This window comes from Microcaecilia unicolor, chromosome 8 (genome assembly GCF_901765095.1).
Source record: "Microcaecilia unicolor chromosome 8, aMicUni1.1, whole genome shotgun sequence".
Classification (NCBI taxonomy): Eukaryota; Metazoa; Chordata; class Amphibia; order Gymnophiona; family Siphonopidae; genus Microcaecilia; species Microcaecilia unicolor.
The window spans coordinates 218,423,159-218,434,355 of NC_044038.1; positions in this window are offsets into that span (position 1 = coordinate 218,423,159).

Genomic DNA, 11,197 nt, shown 5'->3' on the forward strand with positions numbered 1-11,197 from the left:
GTCTGTTGTTCTAACAATTTTTCAACTGAAGGCAAACTGAGTATCTTTGAGAACTGATGCAAGAACGTCAAATGTGTGGGCACCTTTACTACTACTACTATTTACCTTTCTTACTTCCTCTCTAAAGACACTATCAATCCAATGGTCACCCCGTTTTAAATTTTCCCATGGGATAAGCAGCAGTCCATTTTATTAGACACTAGCCGTTAAGCCCGTAAAAACAGGTGAGTATTGCAGCCCTCCTCTCTCCCCTGGCCTCACCCCGTCCACCGATTCTCCCCCCCCATATCCAGTGACCCTCCTCTTTCCCTTGGCCTCCCCCCTCCCCCCATGTCCAGCAACCCTCTGTGCCCTGCTGTCACCCCAAGTCCAGCAACCACGGCCTCCTCCCCCTGCCCTCCCCCCATGTCCAGCTACCCTCATCGCTGCCGCTCCCTCCCCCCCCTGCCGTGCCGGGCCCCCTGCGCTGACCTGACAGCGCCTTTCACCTCTGTGTGAAAGCGCTACAGGCAGCAGCAGATCGCTCTACTGCTGCCTGCAGCGCTTCCACACAGGTGAGAGGCGCTGTCAGGTCAGTGCAGGGGGCCCGATACGGAGGGGGGGCAGGAGCGGTGACGGGGATGGGGGGAGGGTGGAGGTTGTTTCACGATGTTCCTTTCCAGGCGGCAGCGGCGGAGTCCGACAATTCGATTCTGTTTCCCTCTCTATTCCGCCCTCTGACATCATGACATCTTGACGCGAGGGCGGGACAGAGAGGGAAGTCTGTACGCGCATTTGCAAGTGAGTACAGTCACTTGCCATTTATATGTTTGATATGTCCGTTCACCAAGAATTGCTAAAAGCTCCATCTCCACTTTAAAGTGACTCAAGCTCATCACTATTCTGTGTGGTTGGAGGAGGCCAACAGTTCAACAAACACAGGCAACTACTCCACTGTTCTCATAGGCTGTGTTCCCTAGACACAGTGGCGTAGCCTGGGTGGGCCCACTTAGGGCTCAGGCCCATCCAACAGTAGCACATGGTAATGAAAATGCTGCTCTCCACAATACTGGCACCTTCACATGCTCAGTTTTCAGCGCATGCCTGCTGCAGACTACCAAGGTGGAGACTGGAGAGAAGCATTTTCCCATCAGCTGAGATATTTTTTTGGTGTGGGGGTGGGGGAGAGAACATTTGGTGCCCACCCACTTCTTGCCTAGGCCCACCCAAAATCTGCTGTCTGGCTACACCCCTGCCTAGACAGCAACATTTAAGGTGAGATGATCCACTGTTTGCATGACGAGGTTTGCAATAGCAAAATCTTGTTCCCGGTTTTGCTGTTTCATTTGGTTTGCTGTGGAATCGTCATTTACATCTTCTGCTTTTACTTTTAACTGCAAGCATCACATGTAACTGAGTAAAAGTAGTAAAAACTGGCAAAATTATTACTTCAGTAAAAGTAACAAGTGTTCTCCTGTACTGTAAAAGTAACAAAAAACTTGAACTTAGTACAGTAACTATTTACAGTTACAACACTGAAGCAAAGTAGACACACACTTCTCATTATAGAAAAGGATCCAAGCGGCATATAGTAGACATGCCTTTATAGAATTACCATCGTAGTGGCTAGAAGAGCAGGCCAGGAAAGCTGCTTGTAACCTTGGACAAGTCTCTTAACCCTCAATTACCTCAGATACATGCTTAAACTGTGAGCCCTCCAGGGATAGGAAAGGTACCTGCTTTACCTGAATGTAATTCACCTTGAGCTAATTCCAAATAAATATTGTTAAAGAGAAGCAAGCTAATCAATCTTTTTATTTAGGAATGAGCACAAATTATAAACCGTGAAGGGGTTTATTTAGCCTAGTGACTGTGTTATATACACAGCCATGAGGAAGGGCCCTGGTTCAATCTCTGAATCCACTTTTTCACTCCTTGAGTTAGCTGGGGATGGTACAGAAGCATCATTTATAGTCCTGGAGGGCAGGAAGAACTGAAGCTCTTGCTTAAGAGTAACACCTACTATATATCATGATGCAGCGAAGGTCACTTGAATGTTAATGAGCTACTTTGCAGGCAGCACAAAATCTCTCCAGCACATTCTACTACTGCTTCATTACTAGCACAAATTGCAAACATACACGACTAGAAACACTTTAAAAAAAATGCATTGAGTAACCAGTGAACATTTGATGCTATGTTAGCTAATCTGCTAACAAAGATTCTGAGTATGTGACCAACCAATCCCCTTTTATGTTGTTTTTGTCCAGGACTTTTACCAAGATTCTTCCCTCTTTTACAATATACAGTGTGTCTAGAAAAAAACAGGACCCCTTACATAGTTTCAAAATACATTGTTTACACATTTATTATGACCTTTGAATACAGTTTGTGTTCAAAGTGTCCTCCTTCAACACTGACTCATTCACAAAGTCTTTGACGCCACTGAGCTGTCAGCTCAATTAATTCTTGGGTGTATATTAATTAAGAGCGCAATTGTTTTGCGAGCTTGATGCGCTGGAGCTGCATCCTATTGAAAAATACTCTGAAATGTCTCAAATTTTAGGGCAGAAGTTTCTGCTGCAGCAAGACATTTTTTGGGTTATTTGGGAAAAATGTTGGGGGGTCCCATTTTTTCCCAGATGCAGTGTACATGGTGGAAAAAAAAAAAAAACATTTTATCATAGAGGATTTACAGGATTCAAGGCAAATTGTCAGACAGATCACATATTTTGACTAGGTGGCCAGAGACATGCCCGACAGTGATTCCCATACGCTGCCCTGCTGCCGCCAGCACTCGCCTCTTCCCTTTACTGCAGCTGCCTGAGCCTCTGATGAAACAGGAAGTTACAACAGAGAGGTGGCCGCAGTAAAGGGAAGAGGCGGGTGCTGGCGGCGGCGGGGCTGCGTATGGGAATTACTGCTACTGCCGGGTTTGGAACGTCACTGTGAGGTAAAACGCCACGAAGGGGGAGATGCCGCCCCTCCGAGGTGCTGCTCCTGATGAGTGCCGCCTGAGGTCCCTGCCTCAGGTGGCCTAATGGCAATGACGACTAGTGGTAAATGAAGTTCACTGTATGGAAAGGAGTCTACCAGCTGCGTGAAACAAACAGCAATTCCCTTCAATATTTTTATACATAACATTGCAGAGAGGCCATTGGAAAAGCTTTACATAGTATATGATGGCAGATAAAGGCCTCATGGTCCATCTAGTCTGCCCGATAAAGCAGCCAGAGTTGCACCTGCTACTCCTTGCAGGTTACATTCCGTGATGATCAAATACTGACATAAGAAATGGGTCAGTCACACAATCAAGAAAGAGTGGATTTCTAATTTTGGACAGTCACATTTATTGTCAACAAGCAACAGAGGAAACGGGCCCTAGGAAGGCTCTCATCTAAGCGATTTCTCTTCTCTCCCCTGCCCTCCCCTCCATGTCCAGCGATTCTCCTCTATCCTCCCATCCCATCCAGGTCCAGCGATTCTCCTCTGCCCCTGCCCTCCCATCCATGTCCCACGATTCTCCCATCCCATCCATGGCCACTGATTCTATCCTTCCTGCCGCCCTGCTTTGAAGCTGTTCATCTTAGCTCAGGTCGCAGCGGTGGCAGGCTGGGCTCGCATCACCTCCAGCCTTCCCTTACCTGCCCTCTCAGTGTACTGCCCTCCTCTGACATCATTTCATCTTTACGTGAGGGCGGGACTCTGAGAGGGGAGGGAAGGTAAGGGAAGGCTGGAGGTGAGCTGACATCAGCTCATTTGCATACAGTTACAAGCCAGCCAGCCACCCAGGGACGCAGATGGACAAATTATTAGAGAGAAGAGATATTTGAATAAACCAGTATCCAACAATGTTGCAAATCAACATTTTACTTGCTATTGGCTCCTGCTCATCAGAATTTAGAGGGGACTTTTATAAATATTGGGAATTGCATACACAGATTAGTGAATGGGCTTCTTCACATTGTCTCAAACTTTATCTTGGGGGACTTATTACCCGCCTAATCTCTTAATAAGTTTCAAAGTAGGGAAACAAAAGAAATTACTGGTACAATAGCCAGGAATTACAATATAATCATCGCTAACACAAAGAGATAAACCTATTATAAAAAATTAGGAAATAACTTAGAAGAGCAGATCTCATTAGGCAAGTTGTTCCAGAGTTTTTCTGATAAATATGTAAAAGAATTTGTTACTAATCATTTATATTTAACATTTTTAACAGAGGGGAATCCCAAAAGCAGATAATTACACTTATGACTTTCTATAAATAAACCCAACAAATTAATCATAGGGACCAAAACATTGGGAAAATGGCCTTCTAAGATTTTGAAAATTAGACATACCACCTTAAAATGTATGTGAGCCAGTGCAGTTCTCTAAACAGCGGAGAGACTGGAGGGGCATTTTCGATGACGTCTGATTTTGGACGTTTTGCATAAAATGTCCAAAATCTGAATAGGAAAGGAGGTGATTTTCAAAAAAGTTTTTTTTTTCTGAAAATACTGTTTCAAATAAGTTTTTTTGCTTTGGATGTTTTGGGTTTTGGTCCATTTTCAAGGGAAAAAAAAACAAAGTAAGTGCAAAACATAGAGATTCATGCCATTGGGATGTAGTAGGAGTCAGCAATTTTAGTAGACTGGTCTCCCACTACTATGCACTTCATAAAAATGCTCCCAGGTACACATCTCACCTTTGCTTCCTTATCGTCCCCTGAGCACTACAAAACCCACTAACCACCCCCCCCCCCCCCCCACTACAATAGCCCTTAAGGGTGAAGGGGGCACCTATTTGTGGATACAGTAGGGTTTTGGTGAGTTTGGAAGGGGAATCAGTTTCCACTGTGTATGATAGGTAAGGGAAGATAGGGAACCGAGTCCTCACACCATAGTGCACTACACTGACCACTACACTACTCTAGGGACCTGCAATCTAATAGCCTGACTTTAACATCTGAGGCTGTCATAGAGGCTGGTAAGTCATATTTTTATTCACATCTTTGGGGTGGGGGTGGGGTGGAAGGAGTCACCCCCAATTCCCTCCAGTGGTCATCTGGTCATTTAGTACACCATATTGTGCCTTATTCGTTATAAAAACAGGTCTACTACTACTTATAATTTCTATAGCGCTACAAGGCATACGCAGCGCTAGCTCAAAACGTCTTAACTTACCACATCCCCTTGAGTTTTTTTTTTGTGAGAAAAACATCCAAATGCTGCTTTATGACACTTTTTAGATGTTCTCTTTTGAAAATGCGCCACTTGGTCAAACGTAGACTTACAATAAATCAATCTTGCTGCCATATTCTGAATAAAGTGAACCCTATGTACTAATTTAGCAGACATACCTAAAGAGAATTGCAACAGTCAATTAGTGACAAAATTCTCAGCTTCACAATGATTTTATAATGACCAGAGAAAACACATGAATGCACTGTGGCCCTTTTACAAAGGTGCAGTAGGCTGTACCCGCATGCAGTGCATTTCCATATTCCATTCAGATAGGGGACCTTTTACAAGGGTGCATTAGGGTCTATGTGCATGCTGCGTATGCCAAAACGAGACTACCACCAGACTAGTGCGCCCCCTGGCAGTAATTTTGGATTTGGCACGCACCCATACAGCCAAATTATTTTATTTCCTACCGTGTGTGATGTTTCAGACATTAATTGGCAGTTGGCGTGCACCGCCCAGTCACCACACGTGTAGTATGTGAGCCCTCACCACTAGATCAATGGGTGGTGTTAAGGGCTCAGGCCGTCAACAGGCACGCGCTGGTTTCAATTTCACCACAGGCCCTTTTCCTGGCCCATTGAAAAAAAGCCCTTTTTCCCCAGATGCAGTAAAAACTGTCCCAGCATGCGCCCACACTACTACTGCAGGCCACTTTTTGCTGCAGCTTAGTAAAAGGACCCCTAAGCGTAATTGTTTAAAAGCTTTCTGGACCAAAGTATTAACATGAGGCTCCATCGTCAATGAGGACTCCAAAATCGTTCCCAGGATCCTTGATTTTTCTACACTAAATTGGATTCCCTCAGGGTTTGGATTATTATTAAAATTCAGACCAAACCAAAGAATTTTATGGTTTAGTTTACCTGAATACTATTCCTAAATTTATCTCACATAGAGGCCACTTTCACAAAGCCACGGGTAACATCCACCAAATCGGCACTACCGCCAGGATAGCTCAAGTGCCCAGTGGTAATTCTGAGTGTGGCGCATGCCGAATCCCTCGGTAGAAAATAGTTTTCTATTTTCTACTGGGGGGGGGGGGGGGGCATTCCCGGTGGTAATCAGCAGCATAGCCATGTTGTCGCATGCTGTATGGTTACTGCATGTGTACCATGTGAGCCCTTACCATAAATGGGTGTGCACTAGTTTTCATTTTTGTGCATGCCCACTTCTCGGCCCATTAAAAAATGGCCTTTTTCCCAGCCGCAGTAAAAAGTGGCCCAGCATGCACCAAAAAGACACGCCCACACTACCACAGGCCACTTTTTACCATGGCCTTATAAAAGGACCCCTCAATGATGGGAATTTATTTTGGGTTGAGAGAGCTTCTAGAGTGCTAGGTTTAGTATTAGATTCTTCACTTATGATGGAACCTCAGATTAACCAGTTGGCTCGAAAAGTATTTTTTGAAGTTCAGGCAATTACATTTAGTACGTTCTTATTTTTTTTCCAGATCAATTTAGAATCTTAGTTCAGTTTACAATTTTGCCACAGGTTGATTATTGCTACTCTCTGTCTTGGTAGTGCTGTTACATCTATGAACAGGATTCAATTACTCCTGAATACTGTGGCCCATGTCTATTTTAAAGTAGGATGTTTGTTGTATAAATGTTCAAAACCTACATATAACTATATTATAAACCCAACACAAGTCTATCACCTACAAGTTGATTGTTGTCTTATTTCTATGTTAACTTTTGAAAGAGAACAAGAATCTGGGAAAATTCATCTTCCCCTCCAAACTTGCCCTGAGCCAAAACAAACAAACAAAAAAAAAATTCCTAGGTCAGACCTAAAATACTGGCCTCCACCCAGGGCTATGTGATTGGTAGTTATAAATTAGAAACAGATTGGCTGGTCTGATGCATCAAGGCACATCAATCAATCTATTTTTTTCCAATATGCCACTGAATATGGTTTGAATCAGACCCTAATTGGTTTTTGGTAATCACAATTTTATGGGAATTTTTAAATCTACTAGTTCTGAACTCTCATTAAATCCTACTGTACCACAGCTTTGAAGGACGTTTATTGGAACAGACTTCCAAAATCTCTGATGCGAGATTGAATACATACATCACTGCCCTCAGGGTGTCATTTACTAACAACTCCCTGTGGTAGATAACCCATAACAGCATAAACTTTCTTCCCTGTGCTATTTATTGTTTTCTTAAGTCTATTAGCTATTGTAATTCAGGAAGCTGGAGCCAGCTTTCAAATTTATGCTAACATTTTATTTGCACATGTATCCCCCAAATCTGCGCAAATTGGGTCATTATTCAATTCAATTGCATGTCTGATTCAGATATCTCAATAGTTATCAGATAACCAATTAGTGCTTAACATGGCAAAGGGCGTTTTCTCTTACCTGATTTAGTACTGTTCTTATGGGGAGTGCCAGTGACTGCAGTTGTCTTAAATATTTATTTTATTTTCATTTATTTGGATTTTGTGCACACCTTTTTTTCAATAGTAGGTCAAGGTGAGTTACATTCAGGTACACTGGGTATTTCTTTGACTGTTACAGTGGATTTTCATTTGTCATTCTCAGAACAAATTTCTAGTGTGATGAAGAAAGAATCCTGTGTGTCGTGATAGTTATGTTTGCTAAAAGGACTTTTAGAAGCCGAGATGCTATACTCCCTGATTCACGCACTCCTTATTTCCCCAATTGGTAATTTGGTTTACCTCTGAATCAGCTGAGGCATTCAACAATCTTTATAAAATACTGCTATATGTTTGTTGGGTGAGATATGTCATAGGGATCATATAACCCCATTATTTGTATAGTTCCACTTGTAAGATTGAGTTGACTTTAAAATTTTGCTAATATTTTGTTACATTTGTACCCCACGCTTTCCCACTCATGGCAGGCTCAATGCGGCTTACATGGGGCAATGAAGGGTTAAGTGACTTGCCCAGAGTCACAAGGAGCTGCCTGTGCTGGGAATCAAACTCAGTTCCTCAGTTCCCCAGGACCAAAGTCCACCACCCTAACCACTAGGCCACTCCTCCATTCCATAGTACATAGAATATATTATGACCAAGTTCCAAGTTGATGAAGTTGGCTTTACCTTATGTTCCTAATTGACCGTTAAGGTCTCTTTTGGATCCTAGGATGGTTGTTCCACACCTTGCAAAAAGCTCGTTGGGTGTCTATGCATTGTTTTGGAAAGCATCCATGTTATGGAATGCTTTACCTGCTGATATATTATTATTAGCATTTGTATAGCGCTACCAGACGCACACAGCGCTGAACACATGATACAAAGAGACAGTCCCTGCTCAAAAGAGCTTACAATCTAAATAATACAAACAGACAAGACAGTTACGGGTGAGGGAAGTAATGGGTGAGAAGGACGGAAGGGACAAGGGGAGGGGAATTGAGTAGTGGCTAGGAGCTAAAAAGCAGCAGTGAAAAGGTGGGTTTTCAGCACACATTTGAAAACAGGTAGAGATGGAACTAGACGTATAGGTCCAGGAAGTCTATTCCAGGCATAAGGTGCCGCAAGAGAAAAAGTCTGGAGTTAGCAGTGGAGGAGAAAGGGGACGACAAGAGAGATTTGTCCAGTGAGCGGAGTTCACGGGGAGGAATGTAGGGAGAGATGAGAGTGGGGAGGTAATGGGGGGGGGGGGGCTGCAGAGTGGATGCATTTAAAGGTCAGTATGAGAAGTTTAAACAATGCGGAAGCGGACAGGGAGCCAGTGAAGTGACTTGAGGAGCGGGCTAGTGTGGGTATAACAATTCTGGTAGAAAACAAGTCGTGCCGCAGAATTTTGGACAGATTGGGAGGAGAGAGATGGCTGAGCGGAAGACCAGTGAGAAGTAAATTGCAATAGTCCAAGCGAGAGGTGACAAGGGTGGAGATTAATCACACTAATTGTAAAACTTCTAAAAACGTATTTATTTTTGTTTAGTATAGCTTTTCTGGGGCAGTTCAATGTTTTAGTACTGAATCTGATCAGTGGAGATTCTATTGAGATGTGAGAAAAAGATAAACCAGCCATATCTACTACCCCTCTCCTCAAGACCCTTCACTGGCTCCCTATCCGTTTTCGCATCCTGTTCAAACTTCTTCTACTAACCTGTAAATGTACTCACTCTGCTGCTCCCCAGTATCTCTCCACACTCGTCCTTCCCTACACCCATAAGTACATAAGTACATAAGTAGTGCCATACTGGGAAAGACCAAAGGTCCATCTAGCCCAGCATCCTGTCACCGACAGTGGCCAATCCAGGTCAAGGGCACCTGGCACGCTCCCCAAACGTAAAAACATTCCAGACAAGTTATACCTAAAAATGCGGAATTTTTCCAAGTCCATTTAATAGCGGTCTATGGACTTGTCCTTTAGGAATCTATCTAACCCCTTTTTAAACTCCGTCAAGCTAACCGCCCGTACCACGTTCTCCGGCAACGAATAGTCTAATTACACGTTGGGTGAAGAAAAATTTTCTCCGATTCGTTTTAAATTTACCACACTGTAGCTTCAACTCATGCCCTCTAGTCCTAGTATTTTTGGATAGCGTGAACAGTCGCTTCACATCCACCCGATCCATTCCACTCATTATTTTATACACTTCTATCATATCTCCCCTCAGCCGTCTCTTCTCCAAGCTGAAAAGCCCTAGCCTTCTCAGCCTCTCTTCATAGGAAAGTCGTCCCATCCCCACTATCATTTTCGTCGCCCTTCGCTGTACCTTTTCCAATTCTACTATATCTTTTTTGAGATACGGAGACTAGTACTGAACACAATACTCCAGGTGCGGTCGCACCATGGAGCGATACAACGGCATTATAACATCCGCACACCTGGACTCCATACCCTTCCTAATAACATCCAACATTCTATTCGCTTTCCTAGCCGCAGCAGCACACTGAGCAGAAGGTTTCAGCGTATCATCGACGACGACACCCAGATCCCTTTCTTGATCCGTAACTCCTAACGCGGAACCTTGCAAGACGTAGCTATAATTCGGGTTCCTCTTACCCACATGCATCACTTTGCACTTGTCAACATTGAACTTCATCTGCCACTTGCACGCCCATTCTCCCAGTCTCGCAAGGTCCTCCTGTAATCGTTCACATTCCTCCTGCGACTTGACGACCCTGAATAATTTTGTGTCATCAGCGAATTTAATTACCTCACTAGTTATTCCCATCTCTAGGTCATTTATAAATACATTAAAAAGCAACGGACCCAGCACAGACCCCTGCGGGACCCCACTAACTACCCTCCTCCACTGAGAATACTGGCCACGCAATCCTACTCTCTGCTTCCTATCTTTCAACCAGTTCTTAATCCATAATAATACCCTACCTCCGATTCCATGACTCTGCAATTTCTTCAGGAGTCTTTCGTGTGGCACTTTGTCAAACGCCTTCTGAAAATCCAGATATACAATGTCAACCGGCTCCCCATTGTCCACATGTTTGCTTACCCCCTCAAAAAAATGCATTAGATTGGTGAGGCAAGACTTCCCTTCACTAAATCCGTGCTGACTTTGTCTCATCAGTCCATCACCCCTTCCCGTGCACTCCGCTCCATGGATAAATCCTTCTTATCTGTTCCCTTCTCCACTACTGCCAACTCCAGACTTCGCGCCTTCAGTCTCGCTGCACCCTACGCCTGGAATAAACTTCCTGAGCCCCTACGTCTTGCCCCATCCTTGGCCACCTTTAAATCTAGACTGAAAGCCCACCTCTTTAACATTGCTTTTGACTCGTAACCACTCGCCTCCACCTACCCTCCTCTCTTCCTTCCCGTTCACATTAATTGATTTGATTACTTTTATTTATTTTTTGTCTATTAGATTGTAAGCTCTTTGAGCAGGGACTGTCTTTCTTCTATGTTTGTGCAGCGCTGCGTATGCCTTGTAGCGCTATAGAAATGCTAAATAGTAGTAGTAGTAGTATATCCAGAAAACAATCTGATTGAGTTCTGTATTTTCTTACTTCTATGTTATTTTATATTTATTGTAAACCACT